Source organism: Schistocerca piceifrons, unplaced genomic scaffold, assembly GCF_021461385.2.
Source record: "Schistocerca piceifrons isolate TAMUIC-IGC-003096 unplaced genomic scaffold, iqSchPice1.1 HiC_scaffold_394, whole genome shotgun sequence".
In the NCBI taxonomy this organism is placed as follows: Eukaryota; Metazoa; Arthropoda; class Insecta; order Orthoptera; family Acrididae; genus Schistocerca; species Schistocerca piceifrons.
Window position 1 is genome coordinate 27501 of NW_025728619.1, and position 8806 is coordinate 36306.

At 55.2% G+C, this 8806-nt stretch overlaps 2 non-coding genes and 1 pseudogene across 2 annotated transcripts; all 3 read right to left on the reverse strand.

The window, feature by feature from the left end:
- The window catches only part of LOC124747815, a 4220-nt pseudogene extending 2573 nt beyond the window's left edge, over positions 1–1647 (reverse strand).
- Positions 1648–1834: 187 nt separating this feature from the next.
- Positions 1835–1989, reverse strand: LOC124747812. Its single transcript, XR_007011574.1, has one exon. It is a non-coding gene; the product is annotated as a 5.8S ribosomal RNA (ribosomal RNA).
- A 350-nt stretch (positions 1990–2339) lies between these two features.
- Positions 2340–4242, reverse strand: LOC124747814. The gene has a single exon (XR_007011576.1). It is a non-coding gene; the product is annotated as a small subunit ribosomal RNA (ribosomal RNA).
- Positions 4243–8806: the final 4564 nt, after the last annotated feature.

Consider the following 8806-nt stretch of genomic DNA (forward strand, 5'->3'; position numbering starts at 1 on the left):
TCCATTTTCAGGGCTAGTTGCTTCGGCAGGTGAGTTGTTACACACTCCTTAGCGGATTCCGACTTCCATGGCCACCGTCCTGCTGTCTTAAGCAACCAACGCCTTTCATGGTTTCCCATGAGCGTCGATTCGGGCGCCTTAACTCGGCGTTTGGTTCATCCCACAGCGCCAGTTCTGCTTACCAAAAGTGGCCCACTTGGCACTCCGATCCGAGTCGTTTGCTCGCGGCTTCAGCATATCAAGCAAGCCGGAGATCTCACCCATTTAAAGTTTGAGAATAGGTTGAGGTCGTTTCGGCCCCAAGGCCTCTAATCATTCGCTTTACCGGATGAGACTCGTACGAGCACCAGCTATCCTGAGGGAAACTTCGGAGGGAACCAGCTACTAGATGGTTCGATTAGTCTTTCGCCCCTATACCCAGCTCCGACGATCGATTTGCACGTCAGAATCGCTACGGACCTCCATCAGGGTTTCCCCTGACTTCGTCCTGGCCAGGCATAGTTCACCATCTTTCGGGTCCCAACGTGTACGCTCTAGGTGCGCCTCACCTCGCAATGAGGACGAGACGCCCCGGGAGTGCGGAGGCCGCCGCCCCGTGAAGGGCGGGGAAGCCCCATCCTCCCTCGGCCCGCGCAAGGCGAGACCTTCACTTTCATTACGCCTTTAGGTTTCGTACAGCCCAATGACTCGCGCACATGTTAGACTCCTTGGTCCGTGTTTCAAGACGGGTCGTGAAATTGTCCAAAGCTGAAGCGCCGCTGACGGGCGCGATTATTCCGCCCGAGAGCATCCCGAGCCAACAGCGGCGCGGGTCCGGGGCCGGGCCAGGTAGGTCCGTCATCCGGGAAGAACCGCGCGCGCTTGCCGGGAGCCCGAGCGCCCAAAGGGGCGAATCGACTCCTCCAGATATACCGCCGGGCAGCCAGCCAGGACACCGGGGCTCTGCCCAACAGACGCGAACCGAGGCCCGCGGAAGGACAGGCTGCGCACCCGGGCCGTAGGCCGGCACCCAGCGGGTCGCGACGTCCTACTAGGGGAGAAGTGCGGCCCACCGCACACCGGAACGGCCCCACCCCGCGGCGAGTGGAAAGGCAACCGGACACGACCCCGCCGCGGATTGCTCCGCGCGGGCGGCCGGCCCCATCTGCCGAGGGCGGAGGCCAGTGGCCGGATGGGCGTGAATCTCACCCGTTCGACCTTTCGGACTTCTCACGTTTACCCCAGAACGGTTTCACGTACTTTTGAACTCTCTCTTCAAAGTTCTTTTCAACTTTCCTCACGGTACTTGTTCGCTATCGGTCTCGTGGTCATATTTAGTCTCAGATGGAGTTTACCACCCCACTGGAGCTGCACTCTCAAGCAACCCGACTCGAAGGAGAGGTCCCGCCGACGCTCGCACCGGCCGCTACGGGCCTGGCACCCTCTACGGGCCGTGGCCTCATTCAAGTTGGACTTGGGCTCGGCGCGAGGCGTCGGGGTAGTGGACCCTCCCAAACACCACATGCCACGACAGGCGGCAGCCTGCGGGGTTCGGTGCTGGACTCTTCCCTGTTCGCTCGCCGCTACTGGGGAATCCTTGTTAGTTTCTTTTCCTCCGCTTAGTAATATGCTTAAATTCAGCGGGTAGTCTCGCCTGCTCTGAGGTCGTTGTACGAGGTGTCGCACGCCACACCGCCAGCCGGCTGTGCACGCTACCGAGAAAGTACCGGTATGCGAACCGCCAGGCGACGGGCGCGCATCGCACGTTTGAGGAGACGCGGCCGGCCCCACAGGCGGCCGCGACACTCCAGGTCTGCGAAGCGGGGCAAACGCCGCGCGCTTCAGTATACGTAGCCGACCCTCAGCCAGACGTGGCCCGGGAACGGAATCCATGGACCGCAATGTGCGTTCGAAACGTCGATGTTCATGTGTCCTGCAGTTCACATGTCGACGCGCAATTTGCTGCGTTCTTCATCGACCCACGAGCCGAGTGATCCACCGTCCTGGGTGATCTTTTCTCAGTTTCCGCCGTCTCTTTCGAGACGGTCGCATAGGCGGGAGTGAGGCGTGTGGCGGCCCCTGTTCCAGCGTTCTGTGTCCAACGGCCTCACGGCCGACGGGCGTCGTACGGCTCCACACCGGAGCGGACAGGCACTCGGGCGAAAGTCATTCAAAACCGGCGCCAGGCGCCAGGTGCCGCAGGCCAGCCGCTCCAGCGCTTCAGCGCTCGTACCACACAACATTGCCGCTAGTTTTGAGAGGCACGCGTGTTCCGCACGCGGCGCACGGCTACGGCGAGCCGTACAGGTAGCGTGTTGCGCGACACGACACGCACATCGAAAGACATGCAGTCTAGTCGGTAATGATCCTTCCGCAGGTTCACCTACGGAAACCTTGTTACGACTTTTACTTCCTCTAAATGATCAAGTTTGGTCATCTTTCCGTAGCATCGGCAACGACAGAGTCAATGCCGCGTACCAGTCCGAAGACCTCACTAAATCATTCAATCGGTAGTAGCGACGGGCGGTGTGTACAAAGGGCAGGGACGTAATCAACGCGAGCTTATGACTCGCGCTTACTGGGAATTCCTCGTTCATGGGGAACAATTGCAAGCCCCAATCCCTAGCACGAAGGAGGTTCAGCGGGTTACCCCGACCTTTCGGCCTAGGAAGACACGCTGATTCCTTCAGTGTAGCGCGCGTGCGGCCCAGAACATCTAAGGGCATCACAGACCTGTTATTGCTCAATCTCGTGCGGCTAGAAGCCGCCTGTCCCTCTAAGAAGAAAAGTAATCGCTGACAGCACGAAGGATGTCACGCGACTAGTTAGCAGGCTAGAGTCTCGTTCGTTATCGGAATTAACCAGACAAATCGCTCCACCAACTAAGAACGGCCATGCACCACCACCCACCGAATCAAGAAAGAGCTATCAATCTGTCAATCCTTCCGGTGTCCGGGCCTGGTGAGGTTTCCCGTGTTGAGTCAAATTAAGCCGCAGCTCCACTCCTGGTGGTGCCCTTCCGTCAATTCCTTTAAGTTCAGCTTTGCAACCATACTTCCCCCGGAACCCAAAAGCTTTGGTTTCCGGAGGCTGCCCGCCGAGTCATCGGAGGAACTGCGGCGGATCGCTGGCTGGCATCGTTTATGGTTAGAACTAGGGCGGTATCTGATCGCCTTCGAACCTCTAACTTTCGTTCTTGATTAATGAAAACATACTTGGCAAATGCTTTCGCTTCTGTTCGTCTTGCGACGATCCAAGAATTTCACCTCTAACGTCGCAATACGAATGCCCCCGCCTGTCCCTATTAATCATTACCTCGGGTTCCGAAAACCAACAAAATAGAACCGAGGTCCTATTCCATTATTCCATGCACACAGTATTCAGGCGGGCTTGCCTGCTTTAAGCACTCTAATTTGTTCAAAGTAAACGTGCCGGCCCACCGAGACACTCAATAAAGAGCACCCTGGTAGGATTTCAACGGGGTCCGCCTCGGGACGCACGAGCACGCACGAGGCGGTCGCACGCCTTCGGCTCGCCCACCGGCAGGACGTCCCACGATACATGCCAGTTAAACACCGACGGGCGGTGAACCAACAGCGTGGGACACAAATCCAACTACGAGCTTTTTAACCGCAACAACTTTAATATACGCTATTGGAGCTGGAATTACGCGGCTGCTGGCACCAGACTTGCCCTCCAATAGATACTCGTTAAAGGATTTAAAGTGTACTCATTCCGATTACGGGGCCTCGGATGAGTCCCGTATCGTTATTTTTCGTCACTACCTCCCCGTGCCGGGAGTGGGTAATTTGCGCGCCTGCTGCCTTCCTTGGATGTGGTAGCCGTTTCTCAGGCTCCCTCTCCGGAATCGAACCCTGATTCCCCGTTACCCGTTACAACCATGGTAGGCGCAGAACCTACCATCGACAGTTGATAAGGCAGACATTTGAAAGATGCGTCGCCGGTACGAGGACCGTGCGATCAGCCCAAAGTTATTCAGAGTCACCAAGGCAAACGGACCGGACGAGCCGACCGATTGGTTTTGATCTAATAAAAGCGTCCCTTCCATCTCTGGTCGGGACTCTGTTTGCATGTATTAGCTCTAGAATTACCACAGTTATCCAAGTAACGTGGGTACGATCTAAGGAACCATAACTGATTTAATGAGCCATTCGCGGTTTCACCTTAATGCGGCTTGTACTGAGACATGCATGGCTTAATCTTTGAGACAAGCATATGACTACTGGCAGGATCAACCAGGGAGCTGCGTCAACTAGAGCTGAGCAGCCGGCCGCCCGGGAGTGTGTCCCGGGGGCCCGCGCGAACACGCAAGCGTCCGCTCAATCATTCTGCAAACAGGAGGAGGCTGAGCTCCCCTGCACAATACACCTCGAAACCCTCTCAGGTCCCGCGGCGCGCAGCGCCGTCCCAAGTACTTGGTCGGGTTCGAGAGAGGCGCAATCGCCCGGAGTTAGGCGAGTAGACGCTTTCGGTGCGACCACCCGTGCTCCCAACTGAGCTTGCCGCTGCCGACAGAGGCCCGGGAGCGTGCTGTCGTGCATTGCCGGCGGGAGACAACACGCGCCACCTACGTGGACCGGCAGCTCCAACGCCAGCGCCACAGAAGGACAAAAGCCCCACTTGGGTGCCGAAGCGAACTCTCCCAGCACAGCGCACGCGCCAACACATCCGCACAGCTGCGATACAAACCACCAGCGAGAACCGCTGGGGCGACCGAGCAGCAGACGGCGTCGCGGCGCCGAGCGCCGGGCGGCGGCGCATCCTCAACGCACACAGTCCTCAATCGGACCAGCACACTGAAGATGTCCACCGCGCTTCGCACCGGGCCCGCGAGGACCTACTTTGGCCGCACGGCGCCGCGCGCAGGGTGCGCCGGCGCGCAGCTGCGACGCCTGCCGCGTCCGTCGGCCGGCGCGCCTGCCACTGGCCGCCCCCACCAGCCGGCTGTAGCGCGTTGCGCCCACGCACCGCGCGGCCAGCACGCCGGGAGGCGCCCCCTCACCGGCCGGGGACGGTCCCACCCAGCCACCGCCGCGTATCGCTTCACACCCAGATGCCGTTCAGTTTCGTCGGCATGGTGGGTATCGCTGGAACAACCGGTTCGTACCTCAACCTATCGTCGCCATCACCGATTCACCCCTAGCGAGAACAACCGCACCACAACAGGTTACCATTTGTTCATTTGCGTAACTTCACCAGAAAACGCAGGCGTCCATCGCCATTTGCAACTTCAACGATTATTGCATGCCTGTGTCAGGTGTCACGCCACACTACGTCTGCCCACATACACGCAACAAATGTGCACGCCTAGACAATACGTGGAAGGTGGCCCCCGTACGTATGCGATGTCCATTGCTCGAACGACTGTCAACCGGCCTCTGTAGCATGTCGCAGATATGGAACGCGGTGCACCATGCCATCACGGTGTGTGAGGAGAGACGACTAGGTCCGAATACATCAACAGACAGCTCATGCTGATCGCCATCCACGGCGTCCGTTCCTCCCACACGTCTCTATGGCGTACCACACTGCAATCCAGCTCTCATAGGGAGACGACACGTAGCTGCGTGCACAATATTTGCACTGTATGGTCCGCCGTTTTTGGGCGCAGTCGTTGTACGGTCACACATGTGCCACGATGTATCATTCGGTACATAAGGACGAATGTGCAGTACAGATTGTGGTTTACGCGTACGACATTAGCGGACGGTTGACACAGGCCGCACCACAACGTAGCCTGAGTACGTCGCATGCGAAGGGCATTGAACATGCAAACTTCTCACCACCAGCTTGCGAAGGCAGGGGGGCAAGGTGGGGACGTGGGAGGGGCGGCATGTACGTCCTGCTGCCATCCACATTACAGTGTACAGCAGGAGCATGTGGAAAGTCAGCAAGACTTGCAAGGTGTTTAACATGAAGCGATACACAGGGGAGCGGGCAGTGCGAGTAGCGAACTATATTGCGAGGGTTGCGGGTGGGCAACACTACACTAATTGAACGAGTCGTATAACAATTACAGAGCAGGTTTAGGCGACAACATGGGTTACGTTAGGGGACAACGTGGGTTACGTTAGGGGACAACGTGGGTTACTTTAGGGGACAACGTGGGTTAGGTTAAGGCACAACGTGGGTTAGGTTAAGGCACAACGTGGGTTAGGTTAAGGCACAACGTGGGTTAGGTTAAGGCACAACGTGGGTTAGGTTAAGGCACAACGTGGGTTAGGTTAAGGCACAACGTGGGTTAGGTTAAGGCACAACATGGGTTAGGTTAAGGCACAACATGGGTTAGGTTAAGGCACAACATGGGTTAGGTTAAGGCACAACGTGGGTTAGGTTAAGGCACAACGTGGGTTAGGTTAAGGCACAACGTGGGTTAGGTTAAGGCACAACATGGGTTAGGTTAAGGCACAACATGGGTTAGGTTAAGGCACAACATGGGTTAGGTTAAGGCACAACATGGGTTAGGTTAAGGCACAACATGGGTTAGGTTAAGGCACAACATGGGTTAGGTTAAGGCACAACATGGGTTAGGTTAAGGCACAACATGGGTTAGGTTAAGGCACAACGTGGGTTAGGTTAAGGCACAACGTGGGTTAGGTTAAGCACAACATGGGTTAGGTTAAGGCACAACATGGGTTAGGTTAAGGCACAACATGGGTTAGGTTAAGGCACAACATGGGTTAGGTTAAGGCACAACATGGGTTAGGTTAAGGCACAACATGGGTTAGGTTAAGGCACAACATGGGTTAGGTTAAGGCACAACATGGGTTAGGTTAAGGCACAACATGGGTTAGGTTAAGGTACAACATGGGTTAGGTTAAGGTACAACATGGGTTAGGTTAAGGTACAACATGGGTTAGGTTAAGGTACAACATGGGTTAGGTTAAGGTACAACATGGGTTAGGTTAAGGTACAACATGGGTTAGGTTAAGGTACAACATGGGTTAGGTTAAGGTACAACATGGGTTAGGTTAAGGTACAACATGGGTTAGGTTAAGGTACAACATGGGTTAGGTTAAGGTACAACATAGGTTAGGTTAAGGTACAACATAGGTTAGGTTAAGGTACAACATAGGTTAGGTTAAGGTACAACATAGGTTAGGTTAAGGTACAACATAGGTTAGGTTAAGGTACAACATAGGTTAGGTTAAGGTACAACATAGGTTAGGTTAAGGTACAACATAGGTTAGGTTAAGGTACAACATAGGTTAGGTTAAGGTACAACATAGGTTAGGTTAAGGTACAACATAGGTTAGGTTAAGGTACAACATAGGTTAGGTTAGGTTAGGTTAGGTTACACGTTGTTGTAAGGAAAGGTGTAGGGGGGGGGGGGGCGGGGGCGGCAGGTTCGTTGATAGTGATTATAGTAAGTGAATGCTTGTGACATGATCAGATTTGTCACGTCAGGATGCACCTTTGGCTTATTAGAGGCGGCGCTCCAATTCTATCGCTTGTGTGAGACCTGTGTCTTTGACTCATGTCATTGTTTGTGCGCTGTGACAGGAGGTACTATTGTGATGTTGGGTGCACCGTTGTATAGGACATGTGTGGGTGTTGGTGCCTGGTCTGCGCAATGGTGGATGTCGAAAGGCTGGGATATTGTATTTTCCGCATGGACCTCCTGGTCTGGTTGTGATAGTGTGGATTGTGTAATGTGGCGGAGAAGATGCACTGGATGTTGTTCCATGCTGGTGCTTACATATTGTATGTGCGCCTGTTAGAGCAGAGAGTGGTGCGTGATCAGAGTGTCTGGCTGACGTGTGGTTCCCATTGTGGGCAGACTCTTTCAGCATGTATACGGACAGTTGTGTATATTTGCTGTAGTTTGATGGCTCTGCATTGATTACTAATCAGCGCCGTGTGTACGGGTAATCTGGTTCAGTCCAAAATGTTCCATCTGTGTACATTAGTGACAAAGACTCCCCCCATGCAGTGGGGCTCGGTCTGTTATAGCTCTTCCGCGTAATATATTTGCCCCACGTTTTTGCGACTGCGAGTGCGAGTGCAACGCGCATGGGGACCGACATGCTGATGGCTCGGTATCGGACGCCGTACAGTGAGCAACGCGATCGCGTCTCTCGCTCGTAAGTGGTACAGGTCGCGGCTCATGTATAGGGACAGCGGGAATGTCGCATATTGGAAATAACTCTTCATGAAACGCAAGTTATAGGGGTGGATTGCACTTTACGAGTGCGGGAAACTTCCGCCGTTCATCCGCTGGAGGTGCGCGTGTGGCGGTTGGGGTGGTGCACGAACGGGTGCGGGTGGAGTCATTGCCGGTCCACGGCTTCGTGCGGCAGAGCCACTGGAGATTGGGTGCTATGGTCGACAGAGGCTGCAGGCTTTGTGGGTGGCGTCGAAAGGCGGGCACTGTGGCGCCATCGCTGTCTTAATCGGCTTGGCGTCGCATAGATGGCGGTATCGTCGTTGGAGGAGGTCATGTTGCGGGAGACCTACAGATCGGCGGTATGTTTTGTGGTGCGGACGTAGTGTTGTCCGATGCGCATAGATGGCGGTATTGCATGTGGTGTCGCCCTATTTTCACAGATGGCGATACTGTTTTGCCGGCATGGGTGGCGTAGTTCCGTCGGATCCCTGTAGGTGGCAGTGTGCTATGTCTACTGTCGACACCCACGTCACCACTATCTATCTATTTCCTAATACCTCGCCCCCCCCCCCCCCTACAGACTTATCACCACACACACTAACCGCCCCGGGGACTTGCCAACGACACACCCTATCCAAGTCTATTTTCTTGCGGAGCATCATGTGTTATTATATTTTATTTCACATCCATCGGTTAGGG